We start from the raw sequence: 27,376 nt of genomic DNA, 5'->3' as shown, positions 1-27,376 counted from the left end.
CACTGAAGAAATCAAAGAGGAAATGAAAAATACCTAGATACAAATGACAATGAAAACACGATGATCCAAAATATATGGGATGCAGCAAAAGCAGTTCTAAGAGGGAAGTTTATAGCTATCCAAGGCTTCCGCAAGAAACAAGAAAAATATCAAGTAACCAAGGTAACCCGACACCTAAATGAACTAGAGAAAGAAGAACAAACAAAACACAAAGTTAGCAGAAGGAAAGAAATCATCAACATCAGAGCAGAAATAAATGAAATAGAAAGAAAGAAAATAATAGCAAAGATCAATAAAACTAAAAGCTGGTTCTTTGAGAAGGTAAACAAAATTGATAAACCATTAGCCAGACTCATCAAGAAAAAGAGGGAGAGGACTCAAATCAATAAAATTAGAAATGAAAAAGGAGAAGTTACAACAAATACCGCAGAAATACAAAGCATCTTAAGAGACTACTACAAGGAACTCTCTGCCAATAAAATGGACAACCTGAAAGAAATGCACAAATTCTTAGAAAGGTATAACTGTCTGACACTGAACCAGGAAGAAATAGAAAATATGAACAGACCAATCACAAATAATGAAATTGAAACTGTGATTAAAAGTCATCCAACAAACAAAAGTCCAGGACCAGATGGCTTCACAGGTGAATTCTATCAAACACTTAGAGAAGAGCTAATGCCTATCCTTCTCAAACTCTTCCAAAAAATTGCAGAGGAAGGAACATTCCCAAACTCATTCTATGAGGCCACCATCACCCTGATATGAAAACCAGACAAAGATACCACAAGAAAAGAAAATTACAGACCAATATCACTGATGAATATAGATGCAAAAATCCTTAACAAAATACTAGCAAACAAAATCCAACAACACATTAAAAGGATCATACACCACGATCAAGTGGGATTTATGCCAGGGATGCAAGGATTCTTCAATATATGCAAATCAATCAATGTGATACACCATATTAATAAATTGAAGAATAAAAACCATATGATCATCTCAATAGATGCAGGAAAAGCTTTTGACAAAATTCCACACCCATTTATGATAAAAACTCTTCAGAAAGTGTGCATAGAGGGAACCTACTTCAACATAATAAAGGCCATATATGACAAGCCCACAGCAAACATCATTCTCAATGGTGAAAAACTGAAAGCATTTCCTCTAAGATCAGGAATGAGACAAGGATGTTCACTCTCACCACTATTATTCAGCATAGTTTTGGAAATTCTAGCCACAGCAATCAGAGAAGAAAAAGAAATAAAATTAATACAAATCAGAAAAGAAGAAGTAAAACTGTCACTGTTTGCAGATGATATGATACGATACATAGGGAATCCTAAAAATGTCACCAGAAAACTACTAGAGCTAATCAATGAATTTGGTAGAGTTGCAAGATACAAAAGTAATGCACAGAAATCTCTTGCATTCCTATACACTAATGATGAAAAATCTGAAAAAGAAATTACAGAAACACTCCCATTTACCATTGCAACAAGAAGAATAAAATACCTAGGAATAAACCTACCTAGGGAGACAAAAGACCTGTATGCAGAAAACTATAAGACACTGGTGAAAGAAATTAAAGATGACACCAGCAGATGGATAGATATACCATGTTCTTGGATTGGAAGAATCAATATTGCGAAAATAACTATACTACCCAAAGCAATCTACAGATTCAATGCAATCCCTATCAAATTACCAATGGCATTTTTTACAGAACTAGAACAAATCATCTTAAAATTTGTATGGAGACACAAAAGACGCCGAATAGCCAAAGCAGTCTTGAGGGAAAAAAACGGAGCTGGAAGAATCATACTCTCTGTCTTCAGACTATACTACAAAGCTACAGTAATCAAGACAATATGGTACTGGCACAAAAACAGAAACATAGATCAATGGAACAAGTTAGAAATCCCAGAGATAAGCCCACGTACCTATGGTCAACTAATCTATGACAAAGTAGGCAAAGATATACAATGGAGAAAAGACAGTCTCTTCAATAAGTGGTGCTGGGAATACTGGACAGCTACATGTAAAAGAATGAAATTAGAACACTCCCTAACACCATACACAAAAATAAACTCAAAATAGTTTAAAGACCTAAATGTAAGACCGGACACTATAAAACTCTTAGAGAAAAACATAAGAAGAACACTCTTTGACATAAATCACAGCAAGATTTTTTTTGATCCACCTCCTAGAGTAATGAAAATAAAAACAAAAATAAACAAATGGGACCTAATGAAACTTAAAAGCTTTTGCACAGCAAAGGAAACCATAAACAAGACCAAAGGACAACCCTCAGAATGGGAGATAATATTTACAAACAAATCAATGGACAAAGGATTAGTGTCCAAAATATATAAACAGCTCATGCAGCTCAATATTAAAGAAACAACAACCCAATCCAAAAATGGGTAGAAGATCTAAATAGACATTTCTCCAAAGACATACAGATGGCCAAGAAGCACATGAAAAGCTGCTCAACATCACTAATTATTAGAGAAATGCAAATCAAAACTACAATGAAGTATCACCTCACACCAGTTAGAATGGGGATCATCAGAAAATCTACAAACAACAAATGCTGGAGAGGGTGTGGAGAAAAGGGAACCCTCTTGCACTGTTGGTGGGAATGTAAATGGATAGAGCCACTATGGAGAACAGTATGGAGGTTCCTTAAAAAACTAAAAATAGAATTACCATATGATCCAGCCTCCCACTACTGGGCATATACCCAGAGAAAACCATAATTCAAAAAGACACCTGCAGGCTTCCCTGGTGGCCCAGTGGTTGAGAGTCCACCTGCCGATGAAGGGGCAGGGGCTTGTGCCCCGGTCCGGGAAGATCCCACATACCGCGGAGCGGCTGGGCCCGTAAGCCATGGCCCATGAGCCTGCGCGTCTGGAGCCTGTGCTCCACAACGGAAGAGGCCACAGCAGTGAGAGGCTCACGTACCGCAAACAAACAAACAAACAAAAAAACACATGCAACCCAATGTTCACTGCAGCACTATTCACAATAGCCAGGTCATGGAAGCAACCTAAATGCCCATCTACAGATGAATGGATAAAGAAGACGTGGTACATATATACAATGCAATATTACTCAGCCATAAAAAGGAACGAAATTGAGTCATTTGTTGAGACATGGATGGATCTAGAGACTGTCATACAGAGTGAAGTAAGTCAGAAAGAGAAAAACAAATATATATTAACGCAGGTATGTGGAACCTAGAAAAATGTTACAGATGAACCGGTTTGCAGGGCAGAAGTTGAGACACAGATGTAGAGAACAAACGTATGGACATCAAGGGAGGAAAATTGCGGTGGGGTGGGGATGGTGGTGTGCTGAATTGGGCAATTGGGATTGACATGTATACACTGGTGTGTATAATATTGATGACTGATAAGAACCTGCAGTATAAAAGAACGAACAAATAAATAAACAAAACAACTAATACTAAACTTTCTTTGTGTTATTCGTATGGAAATATGTTAATATAAATGTTACAGACATTACATGAAATTTCTAAAAATCTTATATGTTTTGTTATAATGTTATGTCATAATTCTAGTTGTTACTTTAAAATGTATATCTCAGAAATAAAAAAAAAGTAAAAGAAGATATTTTAAAATAATGATTTAGGATGTGATATGTTTTGTGTGTGTGTGTCTGTGTGTGTTAGCTAAGTGATTTATTAACATTCTGAGACCAGTGCATCTAACTGACAACAACGATCACCAGTAAACAATTCATGCACTGAAGAGTATAAAATTAAAAATTAAAAGTCACTGATATAAGTCAAGCTCACTTAAGGTGATTTACGATAACAAGATTTCAGTTATTATCATTATTAGCATTACCATTTATTAGCATTGAAATAAGAAATGTTTACTAAAATGATGCATTTATTGAGAAACAGAGTTTATATACAGGTCCTTCTCTGGGTAGGCAATCCTGTGTAGTAAGCCTAAGATAAGAGAATTTTTCTATTTTTTATGCTAAATGGCATGTGGCCTTGTAATGGATTTCTAGTGTGTCAAACTGGCTAGGCTGAACTACAGGGATTTAAGGGAGCACAGCAGGCACTTAGTAGCACACTCACATCTCCTGCAATTATTCAAGGAAATACCAACCTAGGTGCTGCTGTGAAGGGAGTTTGTGGATATAAATTCCCTGATACTGACCCTAAACTAGGGAGACTATCCAGGTGCACCTGATTTAATCAACAGGCGGTCTTAAGAGGAATATTTAGAGACTCCCTGAATAAAATCCCAAACAGCATGTAGATCTACATTACTTCCTTTGCTCCAACTGCCTGTGGGCAAAAACTTTGTCCTGAACAAGTTAGGTTCCAGCCTGCTTGTGTTTTCCCTCCCCAAGTAACCGCCCTACTGTTCTCAGACTTGCTTAGCCAGTTTCCATAACCATCACATGAAGTAATCCCTTATAAATGTGAAATCTTTCTCCTTCTCTCTCTCTCCCCTACTTTGTCTGCTTCTCTAGTGGAACCCTGACTGATACAAACCTGATAGATTTACCAACACTATTAGGATAAGTTTGACCATAAATCATATAGTCCATTGGCTAACAGCTCTTCTGGAAATATCAGGATAGTCACTCCCCAAATTTTCATCTTCTTTATGAATTTTCTTATAAAAACACAAACCTTTGGCATACAGAGAAAAATAGGTGTAATATATATATGGAAATATATATATATATGAAAGATATATACATCTACATTCATATATATATGAGAGGAATTTGTATGCACATGAGACTCATGAGATTTGAACCATGCTGGACCCTCTCTTTTCTTCCTCCAACAATCCCACTGTCTGATTCAGGTTCCTGCTTGTCCCATTCCTAACACCAAGCAGGGCAGGTTGTCCAGGAATTTACAGCTCTTTAATGGAAAGATTTAAGAGATTTTTCTTTTGATTCCCAAATTTTATTTCACTTAATATCTTCCCATTTTACCACAAACTCTTTAAAGTTGAGCCTTGCAAGTTAATAGGCTATATTGGGGTCCAAATCTTATTACCTTGGAAGAGTTTAGGAAATTTTAGAACGTTTCTCAAAAACTCAGTTTATAGTTTGGAATGAAGTCTAATAAAAAAAAGAAAAAAAACTAAATGACATATTTTGGGGAGACCAGGAGAGGGCGCTGTCATGTCCTGTGACCAGAGCAGAGCCCACCAAGAAGAAAGACTACTTTCCTGGAAACAAGCCAATGAAAAGCCCAAGAACCTTTGTTTACCATAGCCTTCCCACTTCTTTTTCCCCTTTATAGAAGAGTTTTTCTTAAAATATAATAAAATATTACTTATTTGCTTCAGCTAAGAACGACAACTTCAGATATGGAGTTCCCAGGCAACCAGTCAGGTTCCTGATTAATCCCTCATCATTTGTGTCCAGTATAAAAGAAAGGTCTGGGATTTCCCTGACGGCACAACGGTTAAGAATCCTCCTGCTAATGTGGGGGACATGGGTTCGAGCCCTGGTCCGGGAAGATCCCACATGCCGAGGAGCAATACAACCCGTGTGCCACAACTACTGATCCTGTGCTCTAGAGCCCACGAGCCACAGCTACTGAGCCCACGCGCCTCAATTACTGAAGCCTGCGCACCTAGAGCCCATGCTCTGCAGCAAGAGAAGCTTCCACAGTAAAAAGCCCGCACACCACAACGAAGAGTAGCCCCCGCTGGCCGCAATCAGAAAAATGCAAAAATGAAGACCCAACGCAGCCAACAAAAAAAAAAAGGAAGATCTGACAGGGAAACTGAAGGACTCCTCTGAGTATGAGGGAATTCTTTTTTTTTTTTTTTAACATCTTTATTGGAGTATAATTGCTTTACAATGGTGTGTTATTTTCTGCTTTTTAACAAAGTGAATCAGTTATACATATGTTACCATATATCTTCTGAGGGAATTCTTGGAAGCATTCAAGAAACCAACACCTGACAGCCTGGAGGGGTGGGATAGGGAGGGTGGGAGGGAGGGAGACGCAAGAGGGAAGACATACGGGAACATATGTTTATGTATGACAGATTCACTTTGTTATAAAGCAGAAACTAACACACAATTGTAAAGCAATTATACCCCAATAAAGATGTTAAAAAAAAAAAGAAACCAACACCTCTACTTTCAACCTCAAGGAACACACCAACTCTGCCCAGAAGTTTCTCTAAGGACAAAACATTGGAAGGGTGGTTCAAAGACTGTGAGGAATACCCTTTTTCACACATAAGAAATATACCTTTGGATTCAATCAGTGTGCTATCTTTCTTATCCAGGAATCCTTACACAAGGCTGGACCTCAGTCCCAGGAACCCACTACATCCTGCTCCCAGTAATGTTTGTATAGAAGTGAAGGTCTTGGCTCCTCCTACAGCAAACTAGTTAGATCTTTCAGAATTCAAAGATGCATCCTGATGGTCATGTCTACATCTCTAACTTATCACATTGTCAAACAGCCTGTGTTTGTAGTTGGATATTTTATTATGTTAGGAACTTTACACTGTGGAAACAAGAGTCCAGTAAAAATCAATATTAAATATAAAATCGTCTTTGACAGAAGAGGGTCTAATTAGAATCTTCCTGGAAAGAACAAAAAAAGCAGGCTTAGACTTCATGGACAGTTCTGGCTAGAAAAATATCAGACTCAAGCCCTATCAGCAAAACTGCAATAGAAACAATAACTACAGAGAACAAACTTCCTAAAATTTGGAGATTAATAAGGGGAGGGAGATTATGGCTACTTCTCTCTGTTTACTTTTCCTGCTGAAAAATTGTGATCTTTGCATTGCTACATGTTCTTAGTAATATAACTTACTTTCACTGCTTTTTCTTGGGTCAAAGAAGAAGGGGACCATTGTTAGATCTAATTAAGTGGTGATTACCTTGCCACGGTTATTATGAGATGCTAGTTGAGAAAATTTACACTTAAGAAGATCTAAATGTGCCTTATTAGAAGAGATTTCTCATTAGCAATTTTCTGTCTTTTTCTCCTGGTTACATACGATGTGTAGTTTTCCTCTGCCTTCTAGTTGCCCTCCAGTTTTGGATCTATGTACTCCTTCATCAACTTGCATTATTTTGTTGTTCATAAAAAAATTGCTTTTTACACTTATTTTATTTTATTCATATATTTTTATGATTGTTATCAACTATAGTGCTCATTGTAACAAATTTAATTGCTAAGAAGTTTTTAAAGGAAAAAATTTACAAAGTAAAGCACCAATCATAATTATTAATTGCACTTAATTTGAAATTCGAATGTCCTGAATTAATTTGTAGTTTTCTGTGACTCATTGAGTCAATCTAAGAATGATTGATTCTAGGTTTCAAGCAACGCTTTTTCAAAGAACTTATTTTTTCTCATTATAGAATAAATGTATTATAGATTTGAATCTCATTATCATTTCATTACCTTTCATGGGAATGTCCATATTGCCATAGTGAAATATGTCTATAAATGCCTATTCACAGGCTGCTCTCCTCTTCTAAACTGAAGATCAATAAAGAAGGAAAGATTGTCCATGCAGAACCATTATTGATGGACATGGAAGTGTGGTTCCACCAATGGGCTACACTCATCTTGAAAGTGGTTGACCCTGTCCATCAGTCCAGTGGTGACTCCTGGACTGAGTTCTGGGTTCAAAGACTGGTGCACGGACAGCAGCATTGACTCATTCCTTCAAAGAGATTCCTGCAAGAGTTCCTCTTTGGAGTGCCACAGGCTTCATCATAGTGTTTATGAATGACATACACATCTACCTGAAAATGTTTCATCAAAACCTCTTTCTCATATTGTATTATACATGCTCAAACATCAGATAGGTTTGTATCATTCTTAGAGAATCTATCTAACTTTTCTCTTTGCTTGTCTGCTTCCACTCTCCTGTCTCTCAGAGGTACTTGCCTCTCTCACCTACTACTGAAACAGAGCAGGACCTATGGTCTTTCCCACCCCCCCCCCCACCCCCAGTGTCCTCAGCCTGACTTTTGTCTATAGAAAAACTTTAGTCAAAGAATAAATTTAATCAAAGAAGTGAGAAAACCCAGAAACAAAGGAAACGCAATCAAACAGGACAAAATAGTAGTTTAGTCATTAAGCAGAGTCAAGGACATCTAGTTCCTCTTCAAAGGCTATAGATCATATTCTGAGCCATATTTGAGCTGTTTTGTAGAAACTGAAACCCCCACCAGATGGCAGCAGTTAACTACATGATGACCAGGCTGTAGCCATGACATATGCTGCCACAGTTCTGAGAACTGACCTCGAAGAAATGGGAACAAACTGACCCTGGATCTGAAGATTATCTCTACTTAAGACAATCAAGACGAAGCTGATCAGATTCCTTTCTAGTTATCTAGGTTTGAGAAAACAAATGCCTTCCTGAAATCAGGTGTCGTCAAGGAAGAAAAGAAAAGTCAATTCCTGAGACCAAATTTACACAGGATTTGTGATTAGGGTGAAATGCAGCCAACGACTGCAAATCAGAATGATTGCCATGTATAGCATGTCACATAAGTGTCTGGTAGAGGAGGCACCTCTGGTACTCAATGTCCAATCCCAAAACTTGAGAAGGTATCTCAGACTTGGGATGGCTCCAGTTGCAGCAACTGTCGAGGAATCTGCTAGGACAGTTGTCCCCACAGGGCCAGGAAGTTTTTGGTCTCTTTTGTGCACAGGTATATCCCATGTGACAGGACAATACCTGGTGGGTGACAGTTATTCAATGTTCATCCAGCAGGAAGAAAAAGAAGACACCATTAACAATTAAGGTAACCTAAGATCTGGTAAATAAGATCACATTGGACTGGGATATGTGGTACAAAGAAAAGAAAATGGGTAACAGGGAGAAAGTGAGGTGAGTATGTTGTTTCTCATTTGGGTGGGATGACCAGGAACAGTCTTTCTGAGAGAGATAGCTGAGTTGAGAAGGAGGGAGCCATGCAGGAACTGCGGGGGAAAAGTATTCCAGGGAGGGCATAGCAAGTGAAAAAGCTGCAAGGCATGGGTAGAGGAAGTCCACTTAGGGGCTCATAGGCCACAATAAGGAGTGAGGATTTTGTCTTTCCCACAGTAACAAGACTTTGAACAGGCTTACCAGGAGGGTACCTTGATCTGATTTACATTTCAAGCTACACCCATTGTTTGCACTTATCTTTTTGCATTGTACCCTTTGAGGTGAAGAGACATAGAACAGAGAGTGAGCTGCTTGTCACAATGCATTTCTTTTGCAAGAGTTTTTCCTGCAGATCACTCTCACAAGCTCATGCTGTTCACTTCCTTACTGGGTTGGGACAGTTATTATCCAGGAGCTGATGGGGTCACACTCAATCAAGTCATGGGACTAACTTTTCCAAGACCTCTGACACTTCCTGGTCCCTCCTGAGTACATACCCTCCTGAGGCTCTCAGGGGTTGGCTGAACCATCACTCTCCTGCAAACCTCTCTCCCCCCTCTGGTGCACTGCCAGCCCAGGTCCCTGGTACAGCAGCTTGGGAGAACCTCCAGGGTCCAACCATCCATTCTCCTGTCCCACTGATGCTGGCCTCCTCCTCTAAGCCTTGTTCACCCAGAGACTGGTTTGTCTTGTAGCTCCCCCTACAAACTCCAGACTCCATTAGTGGTTGAAGCAAAGATGGCTCCCATCACCTGAGGTCACTCAGAGGGAGAGCATTTACACTTCCTCCTACCCTAGACCATCATCAGGTGCTATGTCCCAGCAGGTCAGCCTCTCACTTGCCTGCATCTTGTTCCACACTTCTGAGAACTGCCACCCCATCACAGTACACGTGGAGTCCCCTGGAGACCCACTGCACCTTCAGACCTGCCAGACAGCAGGTGGCTGCAGACATACCCAGAGTTTTAAATCTGGCCCATCTGAGGGGCCTTTGGAATCATGGTCTGTGTTTTATGGTTCCCACTCCTCCTCCAAACCCCCAGATTCCTTGCTTTTTCAGCCCCCAAATAAAGCTCTTTTAACAGGTGTCATGTATGTACAGAAGACTTGAATTTCAGGAGAAACTGCAAGGACTCTTAAGTTCCACTCTGTCATTTCAAGCAAGGGGAAACTGAGGACCAGAGAGGTAACATGACTGCAGATTCTCACAGCTTAAGACATTTCTTCCAGGAGTAATGTGTTTTGAATGAATGAGTGACAGGAGGAATGGGGAACAAAGCAAGGTTATGGTAGAAGACACAAGTGACAGCTGAGGTGGAGCCACCTGACCTCCTCACACCTCCTGCACCATTCATTCATCTCACAAACATCTGCTGAGCCATGGTCAATCCAGCCTCTGGCCTCAGAGCCTTTAGTGTAGCAGGAAAGCAATGCTAAATGAATACTTATAGTACAGCATGGTGTTAAGGGACAGGCTTAGAGAAGTGGGAATTTTGGGGGCCAATGGGTCATAAGGGAGATCCCTGGATGTATGCTGAAATAAAGGGGTGTGTGAAAGCAGTAATGGGGGCCATGAAGACATGAGTTAGTCAGGGTAAGCTTCAATGAGGAGGGGACATTTAGGCTGATACTAAAATGCTGAGAGGGATGAGTCAGGTGCAGGGTCAGGTGGGGAGGGAGGACAGGGTGGCTCAGACTTCAGGGATGGCATGTGTGAGGCTCTGAGTTAGGAAGGAACTTCGCCTTGTTAAAGACCCAGAAAGATGGTATATTAAGTCCTATTGTGGCTGTAACAATTACAACAAACTCAGTGTCTTAAAGCAACACAAGTTTATTCCCTCACAGCTCTCAAGATGAGAAGTACACACTGGGTCCTTGGGGCTGTGCTCTGTCTGGAGACTCTAAGGGTCCATTGTTTCTTTGCCTTTTCCAGCTCCCAGGGGGCACCTATATTCCTTGGCTCCTGGCTCCTTCCTCCATTTCCAGAACCAGCAGTGTAGCATCTTCTTTCCTTTCTGTCTCCCGCTCTAAGGACCCTGTGATTACACCAAGCCCACTGGATAATCCAGCATCATCTCAAAATCCTTCATCACAGGGAGCTTCCCTGGTGGTCCGATGGTTAAGACTCTGTGCTTCCACTTCCGGGGGCATGAGTTCAATTCCTGGTCTTGGAACTAACATCCGGCATGCCATGTGGCAAGGCCAAAAAATTAAATAACATTAAAAAAATCTGTCATCACAACTGCAAAATTCTTCTTGAATATAAATGAACATATTAACATGTTCCAGGGATGAGAAAGTGGACATTTTTTTTGGGGGGGGGGACATTATTCATCTGCAGTTCTCTGCAGTCAGTACATGTTCCATCACTTAAACCTCAATCCACCTAAGTCCTTTCCGGGCAGTTGAAAAAGTGGAGGGACACTGGTTGGGGGTGGAGGTGGGGCTGAGTGCCTATGGCTGCCCAGGGCTCCATGACCTCCTGCGTGCATGTGTGTACACGTGCACACACACTCAGACACAGACATACACAGAATCTAAAAAATGGTTGGTAACACTGCAGTGGCTGGAAGTACTTGAGCTGGAACACTAAGCGTTCAAAGGTCAGAGGAAAACATTGCTACCAGATTAGCAATTGGGCTGCACAACCAATAGCAGTGGCCCAGTTGGTGGAGGAGTTCCCTAGCTTTTGTAAAGAGTAGAAAGGAAGAGGAATCCAGCCAGTGTGGTCTTTTTCCCACGTCCCTGCTTCACCTGGACTCTCAAAGGTGTGGATGCTCAGCATTCCTGGCAGATGTGGCTGGGATTGGGGTAGGTGCTTATTAAACACCAACGTTGACCCCAACCTCTGAGTTTCTGGATCAGTAGCTCTAAGTGGGTCTGAGAAATCACATTTCTAAAAATTTCTCAGGTGATGCTGTGTTGCTTGTCTGGAGATCCCACACTGGGAACCACTGCAGTAGGTGGGGCTACTCTACTTTTATTTTATCTAGGCAATTTCTTCAGAATAATAGATTCTGTAGTGAAAACAACATGGTAAACCTCTGAACCTCATACTCTTTCATGCTTCCTCCTATAAGAGAGGAGCCTATGACTCCAGTATTTTATTACAAAGCTTAAAGTGGACAGGACACTGCCAGGTGCTGGGACAGCATAATGCAGTATTCGAGAACACTGATGAACAGAATTTCCAATTCTACCACTTACAGGCTGTGTGCCTTAGAAGAAGTTACTGCCCCTCTCTGAATCTATCTATTCCTCTATTGACAGGGTACCATATAATCTCTAATTCAGATGAAAACACTGAGCCCAGAGGTTGACACAGAATAAATCCTGAATAAATGACAGAGCTGTTGTTTCATATTCAAAGGCTACAGGCATAATCAAGAAAACAACCAAGGCCACAACTGACGACCCAGACCTGAGGCAGAATCTCACATGCCAACTCTTCCCTCTGTCAAGATGTGATGCTTTGACTGTGGAAGCCAGCAACTTAGGAGCAAACCCTGGGTGCCCCTGCCTGGAGTTCAGCTCACTGGCTGGGACAAGCCTGTTCTCTTGTGGCTAATTTGACAATTATTTACAGTTGGCTGTAGTTTCAGTCTAAGGGTTTCTCTGATTGACACTAACTCCGGGATCAGATGTGAAAGTAAATCAAAACCAGATCTCCCCACCCAGTGATTTTCTGTTTTTTCTTGGAAACCATCTGTTGCCTGTTGGTGATTGTAGGTGTATGGACGCTCAGAGATGTCACGTCTGAATTGGAAGGCTAAGCCCCATTGACCTACAAACTCTTTGGGGCTCACTCCAAGGTCCCAGTTCTGGCCAGAACTTACCATGCTGGCAGCTCGCTTCATGACCTGGACCTTGGGTTCTTTGAGAAAGAAATTGTTTCTGAGGTTCCTGTGATGCTGTAGGTACCCCGGTTTACTCCTGAATTGGACTTTTATGCTGGGTTTGGGTTATCCTGGACTTGGACCCCCACAGCCACTGGAGAAGAAGCTTGGTTGCATGTGGTTTCTGACCAAAACCCCCAAGTCCCACCTGGGGGTCTTCCTACCCATTGTCCACTGCAGCTTTGGGAGAACAGTCTCCTTTTCTCCCTGGTAAAAATCCCCAGCCTCAGATCAAATTGTCTGGCATCTTCCTACATGAGATAAGAACCCCACATCCCCCAGGGCCACGTGGGAGTGAGTGAAGGATTGCAGGTGGGGACCAGGAAGACCTGGAAAACATGTTATGAAAGTTGTCGCTGAGTTCATGCCCAGTGAGGCTCTTTAGGGATGTGGGTTCTGTGTTGCTACTATTTCTTTTAATATTTTCCCCCAGAGGACATTGAAGAGTAAATTTTGATATAAAACATGATTTTTATCCTCTGGCCACAAATTTTATTTGTTGCAACATTGTCCTGAAAGTTGTGTGTGGGATATATTTGGCCACCATGTAAACTCTGTTATGAGAAACTGTTCACATGGCACTCTAATCTGACTCACAATGACCCTGATGATATCAGAATAGAAAATGCATGCCTCTGTTGTTCTGGACTTGAGACCTAACTGGCTCAGTGAGCCTGGCTTCGATATTTTGCTGGGGCTGGAATTACCCTTGCACACCACAACCCTGCCACACCAGGTGTAAAATATAAATTCCATGGGAGGCTCTAAAGAGACCTACTTCAGACCTAGAGACACATACAGACTGAAAGTGAGGGGATGGAAAAAGATATTCCATGCAAATGGAAACCAAAAGAAAGCTGGAGTAGCAATTCTCATATCAGAAAAAAATAGACTTTAAAATAAAGACTATTAGAAGAGACAAAGAAGGACACTACATAAGGATCAAGGGATCGATCCAAGAAGAAGATATAACAATTGTAAATATTTATGCACCCAACATAGGAGCACCTCAATATATAAGGCAAATACTAACAGCCATAAAAGGGGAAATCGACAGTAACACATTCATAGTAGGGGACTTTAACACCCCACTTTCACCCATGGACAGGTCAACCAAAATGAAAATAAGTAAGGAAACACAAGCTTTAAATGATAAATTAAACAAGATGCACTTAATTGATATTTATAGGACATTCCACCCCAAAACAACAGAATACACATTATTCTCAAGTGCGCATGGAACATTTTCCAGGATAGATCATATCTTGGGTCACAAATCAAGCCTTGGTAAAGTTAAGAAAATTGAAATCGTATCAAGTATCTTTTCCGACCACAACGTTATGAGACTAGATATCAATTACATGAAAACATCTGTAAGAAATACAAACACATGGAGGCTAAACAGTACACTACTTAATAACGAAGTGATCACTGAGGAAATCAAAGAGGAAATCAAAAAATACCTAGAAACAAATGACAATGGAGACAGGATGACCCAAAACCTATGGGATGCAGCAAAAGCAGTTCTAAAAGGGAAGTTTATAGCAATACAATCCTACCTTAAGAAACAGGAAACATCTCGAATAAACAACCTAACCTTGCACCTAAAGCAATTAGAGAAAGAAGAACAAAAAAAACTGCAAAGTTAGCAGAAGGAAGGAAATCATAAAGATCAGGTCAGAAATAAATGAAAAAGAAATGATGGAAACGATAGCAAAGATCAATAAAACTAAAAGCTAGTTCTTTGAGAAGATAAACAAAATTGATAAACCATTAGCCAGACTCATCAAGAAAAAAAGGAAGAAGACTCAAATCAATAGAATTAGAAATGAAAAAGGAGAAATAACAACTGACACTGCAGAAATATAAAAGATCATGAGAGATTACTTCAAGCAACTCTATGCCAATCAAACGGACAACCTGGAAGAAATGGACAAATTCTTGGAAATGCACAAGCTACCAAGACTGAATCACGAAGAAATAGAAAATATGAACAGACCAATCACAAGAACTGAAATTGAAACTGTGATTAAAAATCTTCCAACAAACAAAAGCCCAGAACCAGATGGCTTCACAGGCGAATTCTATCAAATATTTAGAGAAGAGTTAATACCTATCCTTCTCAAATTCTTCCAAAATATATCAGAGGGAAGAACACTCCCAAACTCATTCTATGAGGTCACCATCACCTAGATACCAAAACCAGACAAGGATGTCACAAAAAAAGAAAACTACAGGCCAATATCACTGATGAACATAGATGCAAATATCCTCAACAAAATACTAGCAAACAGAATCCAACAGCACATTAAAAGGATCATACACCATGATCAAGTGGGGTTTATTCCAGAAATGCAAGGATTCTTCAATACATGCAAATCAATCAATGTGATACACCATATTAACAAATTGAAGGAGAAAAACCATATGATCATCTCAATAGATGAAGAGAAAGCTTTAACAAAATTCAACACCCACTTCTGATAAAAACCCTGCAGAGGGGCTTCCCTGGTGGTGCAGTGGTTGAGAGTCCGCCTGCCAATGCAGGGGCCATGGGTTCGTGCCCCGGTCTGGGAAGATCCCACATGCCGCGGAGCGGCTGGACCTGTGAGCCATGGCCACTGAGCCTGCGCGTCCAGAGCTTGTGCTCCACAACAGGAGAGGCCACAACAGTGAGAGGCCCAAGTACAGCAAAAAAAAAAAACAAACAAACAACAAAAAAAAAACCCTGCAGAAAGTAGGCATAGAACTTCCCACAACATAATAAAGGACATATATGATAAACCACAGCCAACATCATCCTTAATGGTGAAAAACTGAAAGAATTTCCACTGAGATCAGGAACAACACAAGGTTTCCCACTCTCACCACTCTTATTCAACATAGTTTTGGAAGTTTTAGCCACAGCAATCAGAGAAGAAAAGGAAATAAAAGGAATCCAAATCAGAAAAGAAGAAGTAAAGCTGTCACTGTTTGCAGATGACATGATACTATACATAGAGAATCCTAAAGATGCTACCAGAAAACTACTAGAACTAATCAATGAATTTGATAAAGTAGCAGGATACAAAATTAATGCACAGAAATCTCTGGCATACCTATACACTAATAATGAAAATCTGAAAGTGAAATCAAGAAAACACTCCCATTTACCATTGCAACAAAAAGAATAAAATATGTAAGAATAAACCTACCGAAGGAGACAAAGACCCGTATGCAGAAAATTATAAGACACTGATGAAAGAAATTAAAGATGATACAAATAGATGGAGAGATATACCATGTTCTTGAATTGGAAGAATCAACATTGTGCAAATGACTCTACTACCCAAAGCAATCTACAGATTTAATGCAATCCCTATCAAACTACCATTGGGATTTTTCACAGAACTAGAACAAAAAATTTCACAATTTGTATGGAAACACAAAAGACCCCGAACAGCCAAAGCAATCTTGAGAACGAAAAACGGAGCTAGAGGAGTCAGACTCCCTGACTTCAAACTATACTACAAAGCTACAGTAATCAAGACAGTATGGTACTGGCACAAAAACAGAAAGATAGATCAATGAAACAGGATAGAAAGCCCAGAGATAAAGCCACACACATATGGTCACCTTATGTTTGATAAAGGAGGCAGGAATGTACAGTGGATAAAGGACAGCCTCTTCAAAAAGTAGTGCTGGGAAAATTGGACAGATACATGTAAAAGTATGAGATTAGATCACTCCCTCACACCATACACAAAAATAAGCTCAAAATTGATTAAAGACCTAAATGTAAGGCCAGAAACTATCAAACTCTTAGAGGAAAGCATAGGCAGAACACTCTATGACACAGCAAGATCCTTTTTGACCCACCTCCTAGAGAAATGGAAATAAAAACAAAAATAAACAAATGGGACCTAATGAAACTTCAAAGCTTTTGCACAGCAAAGGAAACCATAAACAAGACAAAAAGACAACCCTCAGAATGGGAGAAAATATTTGCAAATGAGGCAACTGACAAAGGATTAATCTCCAAAATTTAAAAGCAGCTCATGCAGCTCAATAACAAAAAAACAAACAACCCAATCCAAAAATGGGCAGAAGACCTAAATAGACATTTCTCCAAAGAAGATATACAGACTGCCAACAAACACATGAAAGAATGCTCAACTTCATTAATAATTAGAGAAATGCAAATCAAAACTACAATGAGATATCATCTCACACCAGTCAGAATGGCCATCACCAAAAAATCTAGAAACAATAAATGCTGGAGAGGGTGTGGAGAAAAGGGAACACTCTTGCACTGCTGGTGGGAATGTGAATTGGTTCAGCCACTATGGAGGTTCCTTAATAAACTACAAATAGAACTACCATATGACTCAGCAATCCCACTACTGGACATATACCCTGAGAAAACCAAAATTCAAATTCAAAAGGGTCTACCAAAATGTTTATTGCACCTCTATTTACAATAGCCTGGAGATGGAAACAACCTAAGTGTCCATCATTGCATGAATGGATAAAGAAGATGTGGCACATATATACAATGGAATATTACTCAGCCATAAAAAGAAACGAAATTGAGCTATTTGTAATGAGGTGGATGGACCTAGAGTCTGTCATACAGAGTGAAGTGAGTCAGGAAGAGAAAGACAAATACTGTATGCCAACATATATATATGGAATTTAAGGAAAAAAATATCATGAAGAACCTAGGGGTAAGACAGGAATAAAGACACAGACCTACTAGAGAGTGGACTTTAGTATATGGAGGAGGGGGAAGTGTAAGCTGTGACAAAGTGAGAGAGTGGCATGGACATATATACACTACCAAACGTAAAATAGATAGCTAGTGGGAAGCAGCCGCATAGCACAGGGATATCAGCTCGGTGCTTTGTGACCACCTGGAGGGGTGGAATAAGGAGGGTGGGAGGGAGGGAGACGCAAAAGGGAAGAGATATGGGAACATATGTATATGTATAAATGATTCACTTTGTTATAAAGCAGAAACTAGCACAGCATTGTAAAGCAATTATACTCCAATAAAGATGTAAAAAAAAAAAAATTCCATGGGAGGCATTTGCCATTAGCTCTTGAGTTAGTGTACATATATGATTTTATTTTTATTTTTATTATTTTATTATTATTATTATTATTTTTTTGCGGTATGCGGGCCTCTCACTGCTGTGGCCTCTCCCGTTGTGGAGCACAGGCTCTGGACGCGCAGGCTCAGCGGTCATGGCTCACGGGCCCAGCCGCTCCACGGCACGTGGGATCTTCCCGGACCGGGGCAGGAACCCGTGTCCCCTGCATCGGCAGGCGGACTCTCAACCACTGCGCCACCAGGGAAGCCCTATATATATGATTTTATATGAATAGAATTGTGTTGCATGTGCTATTCTGTACTTGATATGTCTTTTCACTCTATGTAATCATCTCAAATCTAACATGGCCCAGCAGACTCCTTACTTTCTTTTTCCATGCCTGTTCCTTTCCCTTCCCTCCCAACCTTAGGAAGTCATGATCAAGTTCTAGGAGGTTCATCAAAACCTGCCTCTTCCTTATGCCCCAACCTCACTGTAAGAGCAAAATGCTACTGTTTCTGCCTCCAGGACATCCCCAAAGCTGTCCTCAGGGCCATTCAAGTACAAGCCAGGATCCCCTGCCAGGAGTAGCAAAGGGTCTACTGTTGAAGTCCTGCTTCCTTGTTAACCCTCACAAAATGGTCCAACAGCAACCAGGGAGACTAGGAAATATGCATCAGGTCACATCCCTATCCTACTCACAAACGTTCATTAGTGCCCTGTTAAGCCTCTGCCTGGATGGTCTCGCCCCACCTCCCCAACCTCCTTTCCCTGGTTTCCCCCAAATTCAAGGCCGTGCAGGTTCTCTCCTCTTCCTCTGGGACCCTGCACAGCAGCCAATATTAGGCCCACAGTGTCCCTTTATGGCTAGAGAGGCAATATCCTCAGGACAGCTGGGCAAGTGGTGAGGCCTCGCCTGGAGGTCACGTGAGAGGACTGGACACTGGGTTTGAAAAAGGTCTTGGAAGAGGGAAAGCTTAAGAGAAGACCAAGAATGTTAGATTTAGGGAGGAAAGTCTAATTGAATCCACTCTGGGATGGCCCTGCTCATTGGGTTATGGAAATGGAGCTGGAACCAGAGAGCAGTTGGCCTCAGGGTGGGCCTGAAGCTCAACTCCAGAAACTCCCATGAGAATTTTGAGGATGTCTGTGCAGGAGAGGATACTGAACATCCTGGGGCCTGGTCTCTGAGTCATTCCTTCCTGCAGGCTCCTCTCTTTTGTTTGCAGAGGCCGGGTAGGAGGGGTTCCTGGAGAGAGATGTGGCATCAGAGCTACACAGGGGGTCAGTGTCTCTAACAGGAGGGGGAGATGGGAGTTTGGGGTGACTCAGCCCTGAGGACAGCCTTGCAGCATCCCAGGCCTCTCCAAGTTTTTACTTTTCCAAGGTCTGAAGAACTGTGTCCTGAGAACATATGTGGGAAGAGTTTGGAGGTGGCTTTAGTGACTGTGCACAGTAAGAACCAGAGCTGCTGGGGAGGAAATTCCAGTTAAAGAGATGAGGACTTCTGTTCAGAAGTTCAGGGGACATCATTTACTTCCCAAGATCCCTGTGACTTTTGATGATTTTTTGTTTGTTTTTTTAGGGTTTTTTGGTGGTGCTCCAGGTGGCAATGTGTGTTCTAAGAGTAAAGCCCAATAATGGAACAGCAGCTCCAATGACCCGTTCAGGCACTGCTGGCAGGGTGTGGTTCAACATCAGAGCCAGGGGATGACACCAAATCTCTTGGGCCCCACCACGGAGAGCCCTTCAAGGGAAGTTACTCCCCCACCCCAGACCCCAAGTCCTGTGCCTGGTTTGCCTTCTCCTACAGAAAACATACTTCAGTTTTACCTGTATCCTCTACATTCTGTCTATTTGCAGGGGATTGAATGTTTCTGACCTCACAATTCATACTAAATATCTTTCTGGCAAAACAGTCATGCAATGGCCAACAGGTACTGAAAAGATGTTCAGCATCACTAATCAGGGAAATGCAAATCAAACCCAGAAGGAGATATCACTTCACACCTTTTAGAATGACTGTTTTCAAAAGAACAAGGGTTAACAAGTGTTGGGAATAGTGTGGAGAAAAGCGAGACCTAGGACACTGCTGGTGGGATTGTAAGTTAGTGCAGCCACTGTGTAGAAGAGTACAGAGGTTCCTCCAAAGATTAAAAATAGAACTACCATAAGATCCAGCAATTCCAATTCTAGGTATATATTGAAGGAAATGAACACATGTTCTCAAAAGGATATCTGCAGCCCCAAGTTCACTGCAGCATTATTTGCAATATGGAAACAACCTAAGTGTCCCTCAATGGATGATGGAGAAAATGTGATGTATCTATACAGAAATTTATAGAGAGAGAGACAGAAATGTGTGTGTGTGTGTGTGTGTGTGTATATATATATATATATATATATATATATATATATATATATCATACAAAGAAAAAAAATTCTACCATATTCCACAAAAAGAATGGACTTTGAGGGCATAAGGCTAAGTTAAATACACGTGGAATCTAAAAAAATCAACTGCTCTTTTTCTTTCTTCAATGGAAACTTCTTAAACTCTGTCTCTTTATCTCCAATTCACTGTATGTTGGTTCTTCATTTTCCAAAAGGATGATGCCTTTATTTTCATCATTGGTCATGTAAAAAGATCTGATAATAGAAAATGTTCAATAAAATACAGAAAGGGTGAGTGGAAATATAAAGGAAATTCACAGAACTTTATGATCACTGTTGCTTTCATCTTAATGGTCGCCTTCTGGACATCTCAGTATATTGATCTAAGATGCTCACAAATATGAATTACATCATTTTCTAACCAATCCAGGTTCATTTGCCCAGCTGTCAGCAAGGCAAATGCCAAGATTCCAAGGTTTGCAGGAGAGAAAGGGTTTATTTACAAGGGAGTCAAGGTAGGATACAGGAGGACAAGTCAGCGATCTATCACTTCAAAGGGAAGGGAGCAGGGATATTTATGCGTGAAGAGTATAAGGAGTTTGGAGGTGCAGGGAAAGGTGATTGAAGGCAGGAAAAAGGTGAGGTAATTGCCACTCTGTGCAGGCTTCTCTGAGTTACATGCTACTTCATGAAATACATATTCAGAAGATGGTGGCTTTCGCATGATCTGAGGATGTTGGTTTTGGCCCCCTCACGTCAAATGATCTTCCACTGTGAACTTATGCAGGCCCATTGAATGGTCGATGGTCTTCACTGGCTTGAACTGGACAAGACTCGAGACATGACCTGAAAAAACAAACAACCATTACTATAATAACCCATATGTCAGAGGTGTTATCCATAAGGGGAGGTTAAAGGAGCCTTGTAACATATTGTCTAAACTATGGGACACTTTCAGGGTATGCAATTTGCAGGAACAATGAAGGTGAGCTTGACAGGTGAGGGCATGTTACAAGAGGAGGGTTTTAAGCTGTTCCCTCATCTGCTGTTCTGTGAGACGAACTCAAGAATTTCTATTAGTTACCAGTTTCCGTTAACCCTGTGAGGTGGGTTTCAATTCCATGAGGATTGGATCCATGTAACTTTCACTTCCTAAACTCCATCTAGGCCTAGTGGAACCCTGGAAATATAATAAACCTCATTAAGACATGACCTGAAATAATGAATGAAAGAATGATTGTTATCTTCATAGGGAATTTTATTTAAGAATTGATTACGTTATAAAGTAATGTAATCATGGGACCTGTATTTTACTTTAATCTACTATGGACAGCACCACCTTCTTACTGTGTTTTGTGTGATTTGTCTAAGAAAAAAAAAATCATGAGTCCACAAAGACCTTATACCTTCCTGTTCACTCTTTCTATCCCATTCATATGTGTCTTAGTTGATTCAGACTACTATAACAGAATACCATGGACTGAGTGGCTTAAACAAAGAAAACATTTACCTTACAGCTGTGGAGGCTGGAGGCCTGAGATCAGAGAGGGAGCATGGTCATGTTGAGGGACCCAGCTTCCTAGTTTCCTCACATGGTGGGGGGAGGGGGAGTTCAGGTCTCTTCATTTCCTCCATTTTTTTTTAACATGGATGACTCTCTCCTTTTTTTTTTTTTTTAATTGAGGTAGAGTTGTTTTACAAAGTTGTGTTATTTTTTACTGTACAGCGAAGTGGAGTTCCTGTGCTATACAGCAGGTTCTTATTAGTTATCTATTTTATACATATTGGTGTATATATGTCAATCCCTCAATATCTCAATTCATCCCAACCCCAACCCCCACTTTCCCCCCTTGGTGTCATACGTTTGTTCTCTACACAGTTGTCTCTATTTCTGCCTTGTAAACTGGTTTATCTGTACCATTTTTCTAGATTCCACATATGTGCATTAATATATGAAATTGGGTCATTTGTAGAGATGTGTATGGACCTAGAGACTGTCATACAGAGTGAAGTAAGTCAGAAAGAGAAAAACAAATATCTTCATTTCCTTCTAAGGGTGCTAAACCTACCGTGGGGCTCCACCTTGACTCATCCAAATCTAGTTACCTCTTAAGGTAACTCCAAATCCCATCATATTGGGGCTAAAGGCTTCAGGATATGAATTCATGTGTGGGGGAGATGGAGTAGGAGTTGGGGGAAAACATTCATAGCAACCTGTCACCATAATGAGATGACAAGATTCCAGTGGACCAATCAGCATTCCAATTGCCATCCTCCTCTCTTTGTTTCCCCCACACCCACACCCATGCCTCTTGCAAACTGCCAATGCTATGACACCTCTTGTGTCTGTACACCTCTGAGTCTCCAGCAAGATTGCTTTGTCCAAGCCAAGATGTGGGCTGGGCTCTCTCACTGCTCTCCCTTCTTTCTCCTTTGCTCACTATGACTTCATCTCCATACCACCATCGCAGAGAGCGTGAGAGCATTAATCACACCATGGACATCTTTCAAAGGATCCCCTCTTCATTCCAAGTGCCACATGACCTGCCTGTGCCCTCCCTGCCCAGCATCAGTGACTTCCACCTGTTCCTAAGTTGGTCGTGCACTTCACGACATCAGCATTTGCACAGCCCACCCAGTGCCTTAACACAATCCCTTCAACTGCACACATTTTTTGTTTGACCGAAATTTATTCAGGCTCCTGAACTTCTCCTAGGATTGTTTCTGGACTTTCTTGTAAAATCCAGTTTGAACAAGAATTCTAAGCAAGTTAAGAAAAAATTCCCACACTTGATATCTGATCACCCCGAAAAATCTGATCAAAATTCCTCACTGCCCACTCTTGGTATCGGGTCATGCTGCTCTGCCTTCAACAAGAAATCTATTAGATTGGTTCAGCCAGAGTCCCTCCCAGAACTGATGTCTCCTCTTAGTAATTTACCAGCCAAAAAACCCTCTGCTTCTTGGCTGTGAATTCATGCTTGTATCTGCTGAATTGTGAATGAAGCCCAGTTACATGCTGGGGTATATTTTCCTCTATTGTCATATTCCTGAATAAACTTTGCCTCTACCACATAAACCTGTGTCTGTGTCTGATTTTCTTTGTCACAACTCCCACAGTTGATTACTGCTAAGGCAGGAAATGTCCCTCCAATTATTCTTCAAATTCTCACATAACTGAGAATGACCAGTTTGGAGTCTGGCCACTTTTGTAACTTCCATATAATCCCTCGAGTTTTCTTCAGAGAATCAGTTTCAACTTACCACTTTAAAACAATGCTCTTTTTGGATCTCATAGAAAACTGTGATCTCATAGAAACATCCCCACATTAGACTCTGCCATTTCCACATTTTCACTAATAACACATGAAGTCTCTCAGACACTCATTTCCAACGTTTAGGTTGTTTGCCAACTCTAGGGGTCCTTCTGTTCCCGTCAGCTAATTATTCACTGCACGGAAAGTGGGCAGATTCCTCTACCTGGCAAAGACCTTGGTTCACCAGCCTAAAATTGGGGTAAATAGCTGTGATATTTAGATTTACTGTGAAGGTTATCTGATGTAGTGAATAAAAAGAGCCCACACCATTGCTCACCCACTTTGTGTTCAATAAACAGAGATGCTTATAATTATCGTTGTTACTAATCTCACTCTATTGCAGCTCATTAATAAAAGGGATTGATGGCCTGGGGGTTAAAATGTCTATTGATAGAATCTAGTTTACCCCTCTTTTATGTCAAGGCCATTTATACCCATGGCAGAAATGTAGTGAAAGGAATCTTCCCGAAAGTGACCAGGAAAAAGAACACCCTTCAAAGAGTCTTCACCTTGGTGGTGGGTGGTATATAAGAATTGTTTGGGCATCAAATAAATGGGGTGGGAGAGAGGCATGGAAAATTCTTGAAGTTGGAAAAAGGGTCACCCTTTATTTGTGACCTTAAACTTCAAAAGAATCTCTGTGTGATACAGCCCAGGGTGGGAATTATCCCTGGACGTGGCAGAACTTTACACACCAGTTAGAGCTGAATTTAGTGAAGGAAAGGTGTTGGTATTTATTGGTGTTGGTGTTTATAAAGAGAAAAACAGAATTTTATTTCTGTGCCTAATGGCATTCTGATCACGTTGATCAGAAACTGTGTTGAACTCAGCTAAGTTTAAGGAAATAGTAATTATCTAAATACAAATGGAAAGGGGCCAATGGGATTATGGTTTGTTTTCCAAGACCCCAGGAAAATATCTGGGACTATTTGCCATCTGGAAAGTGTCCTCGGTGCAAAAAAAAAAAAAAAAAAAAAAAAAACTAAGAAAACCTCTCCTGGTAGCACCTGCCCCTGGATGACAGAGTTATTTGCAACTGACCCAGGTTTCTTTCTTTCCAGGATCCAAGTCCCCAAAGAGCCCACAGTGCCCACCTTCAGTGTCTCTTGGCCTTGAAAATATCTGATCCCAGGACTCACACCTCTCCCTCTTCTCACATTCTTAGATTTAGTCTTTTCCTGCCACTTGCTGTGCTGATCCCAACTTTCTAGGAAGAAACACTATCTCAGATGACACTGTCTGCTCTGAGCCACTCTCTTTTACTTTCTGAATATCACTAAGAAAAATGCCTAAATCTCCCTCCTTCCTAAAAGAAAAAATAAGCCTTTATTTTACACTGTTGCAATCATTCATGTGGTCCATTTAGGAATGCCCAGCTCCAAAATGCCCAGCCCCACTCTTACTTCTCACTGTGATTTTGACCTATCTTAAGAGAGGTCTTGGCTTAAGGATGGAAGACCAACCACATTCCCAGAAGCTCTTCCCTTGCTGCCTGAATAGGCTCACAATCTTCTGTTTCCTACCTAATAGTAAAGTGTCAAATTAATACAGGGAAGCATTTATTTTGTTTTGTTTTTTTCATAAAGCTGTTTTAATTCAGGGACATTTTGATAATTTTGATATAGCCAAAGTTCTGCAAACAATGATGCATTCAAGATTTGTTTTTTGTTTTCCAATGTTAGGAACCAATAATCCCTTTTTTGATCATATTCAGGAATATAACTGTCGGTACTGATAGAATTCAATCACTGTTTGTCAAGTGAATCAATGAATGAGTCCTTGATTCCCCCTCCATCATTCTTTCTGTTTCCTGAATGTATACCTTATTCAATCAACTAATCTGGAGAACAATGAAGATACAGTCAGGATCAATCCAATGTGCAGTCTGAAATCGAATCAGGTATCTCTTTCTGTTTGAGTTAGTAGTTGGACAGAGAGATGATGGGATTAGAAAGGTCTATCAAAGTTTCAAGCACTTTGAAGAAGAAAGGCAGAATCTTCTGGCTCTGGAGTCACCAGCTGGGTTCTCCACAGGGTATGAGGTCTGAGCACCCCACTAACCACATCAGAGCAGTACGTTTCCAAGCTCATGTAAGGACACCCTCTTCATACCCATGGATAGCTAATCTTGAAGGGTGTCATTTATCTCTGGATGGCAGGGAGAGTTTTTAAAAAATCATTTCTTTCAGATGAACACATTTCAGGTTTTGGTTTTGCCTCTCAGTGTAGTTTTGCCTGAATCCCAAATATTTGGATTTGTACTTTGGCTGATATCATTTTAAATGTCTTAACTAAGCAGATATTTTTAATGAAAAACATCTGTTTGGAATTTTATTTCTTGAAATTTAAAATACATATTTTGTGCACGAATGGCATTCATGTTAGGAGTATCTCCTTGTTTTTATAAGTCAGGTTAACTGGAGCAACTGAGCATATAGGCTGTGTTGGTCGACATGACACTCCTCTTCCCACAGATTTAGGGCTCTAAGTGACAGTCTGAAAGTCCTCCCCAAATAAATATTGAAGTCAGCTTTCAGGCTCCTTGACACTCACTACCCAGTGGGACATTAATTAATCAAAGCAATGGATGGAACTGAATGGGCTAGTGTTTGCCTTTTTCCTCATCAGTACTTATAAGATGATTGTTCTGAATCCAGTAGGGAAAGAGTTATAGCTCTGTGACCACTGAGCCCAGAGTGTAACATGGACTAAGTAGGGCACTTCCACCCCTGCCAGAGCAGTGACCTTGGCCCTGAGTAGATTCCTCTGAAGGATATGGAGATAGTCTAAGGTATACTCATGCTTGGCCTGAAATGAATGCCTTGTTCCCTGGCAGTTTCTACAGGATTCCCTTTGGCATAGAGTCAGGATGACTGTCCGGACCCCACCCAGACTCCTGCACCTGGTGGGAATGAACCTGATGAGGGAAGAATCCTTGGCCTTTTCTGTTCTGGGAGATTTGCTCATGGAGCTCTTCCCACCACTATTCATGAAGGCCTTTGAAGGGAGACACATTGAGACCATGAAGGCCATGGTGCTAGCTTGGCCCTTGTCCGCTGCCTCTGGGGAGCCTGATAGACATGTCTCATATGGGGTCCCTACAAGCAGTGCTGAAAGCACTTGATGTCCTCCTCTCCTGAAAGGTTCACCCCAGGAGAGTCTGGTTCAGGTAGCCTTGGAAAATCCAGGGCATCCTGGATGAGACATCTGGGGTGAGGGAAAGTGGATGGAAAAGGGATGGACCAGAGGGTTCTGAAGATGGCAATGAAGAAGCTCAGAGGCCTTGGCTCACTATGGAAAATGTCTTCTGGAAGCATAGGAGTTCCTACGATGCAGGGGATCCTGAAAGAACATGCCACACCTCCTCTCAGTGACACTTAAATTTACTAGAAGTGGATAATCAGAAAGGAGGGTAGGGGAATGAGAGATGGAGGAAAGTGAGGCAGAGAGGAAAAAGGGCAAGGCAGCAGGTCATGTCAGGAATCTACAGTTACAGCACTGGTGGGCAGTCTGTTGTCACATTTTGAGGTTGTTTCTTCATTCTGCGTGGATTTTAATGCATCCCCACTAATCTCCTTTTTCCCTATAGGAGGTACAAACTGCAGGTGCTAGATTTATGGGATACAGGTCAGAATTTCTGGAGCATGTGCTCTGGAGCCAGCACTCATGGGTGCTTAAGCTCACGAATGGCACCAGCAGCTAAGCACAGGTCAATGACAAAGCAGCTGTTGGCTCCATTGAGACTTTTCATAGATCTTTGCCTG

This window comes from Stenella coeruleoalba, assembly GCF_951394435.1.
Source record: "Stenella coeruleoalba genome assembly, chromosome: 6".
Taxonomy (NCBI): Eukaryota; Metazoa; Chordata; class Mammalia; order Artiodactyla; family Delphinidae; genus Stenella; species Stenella coeruleoalba.
Note: the sequence above shows the minus strand (reverse complement) of the source record.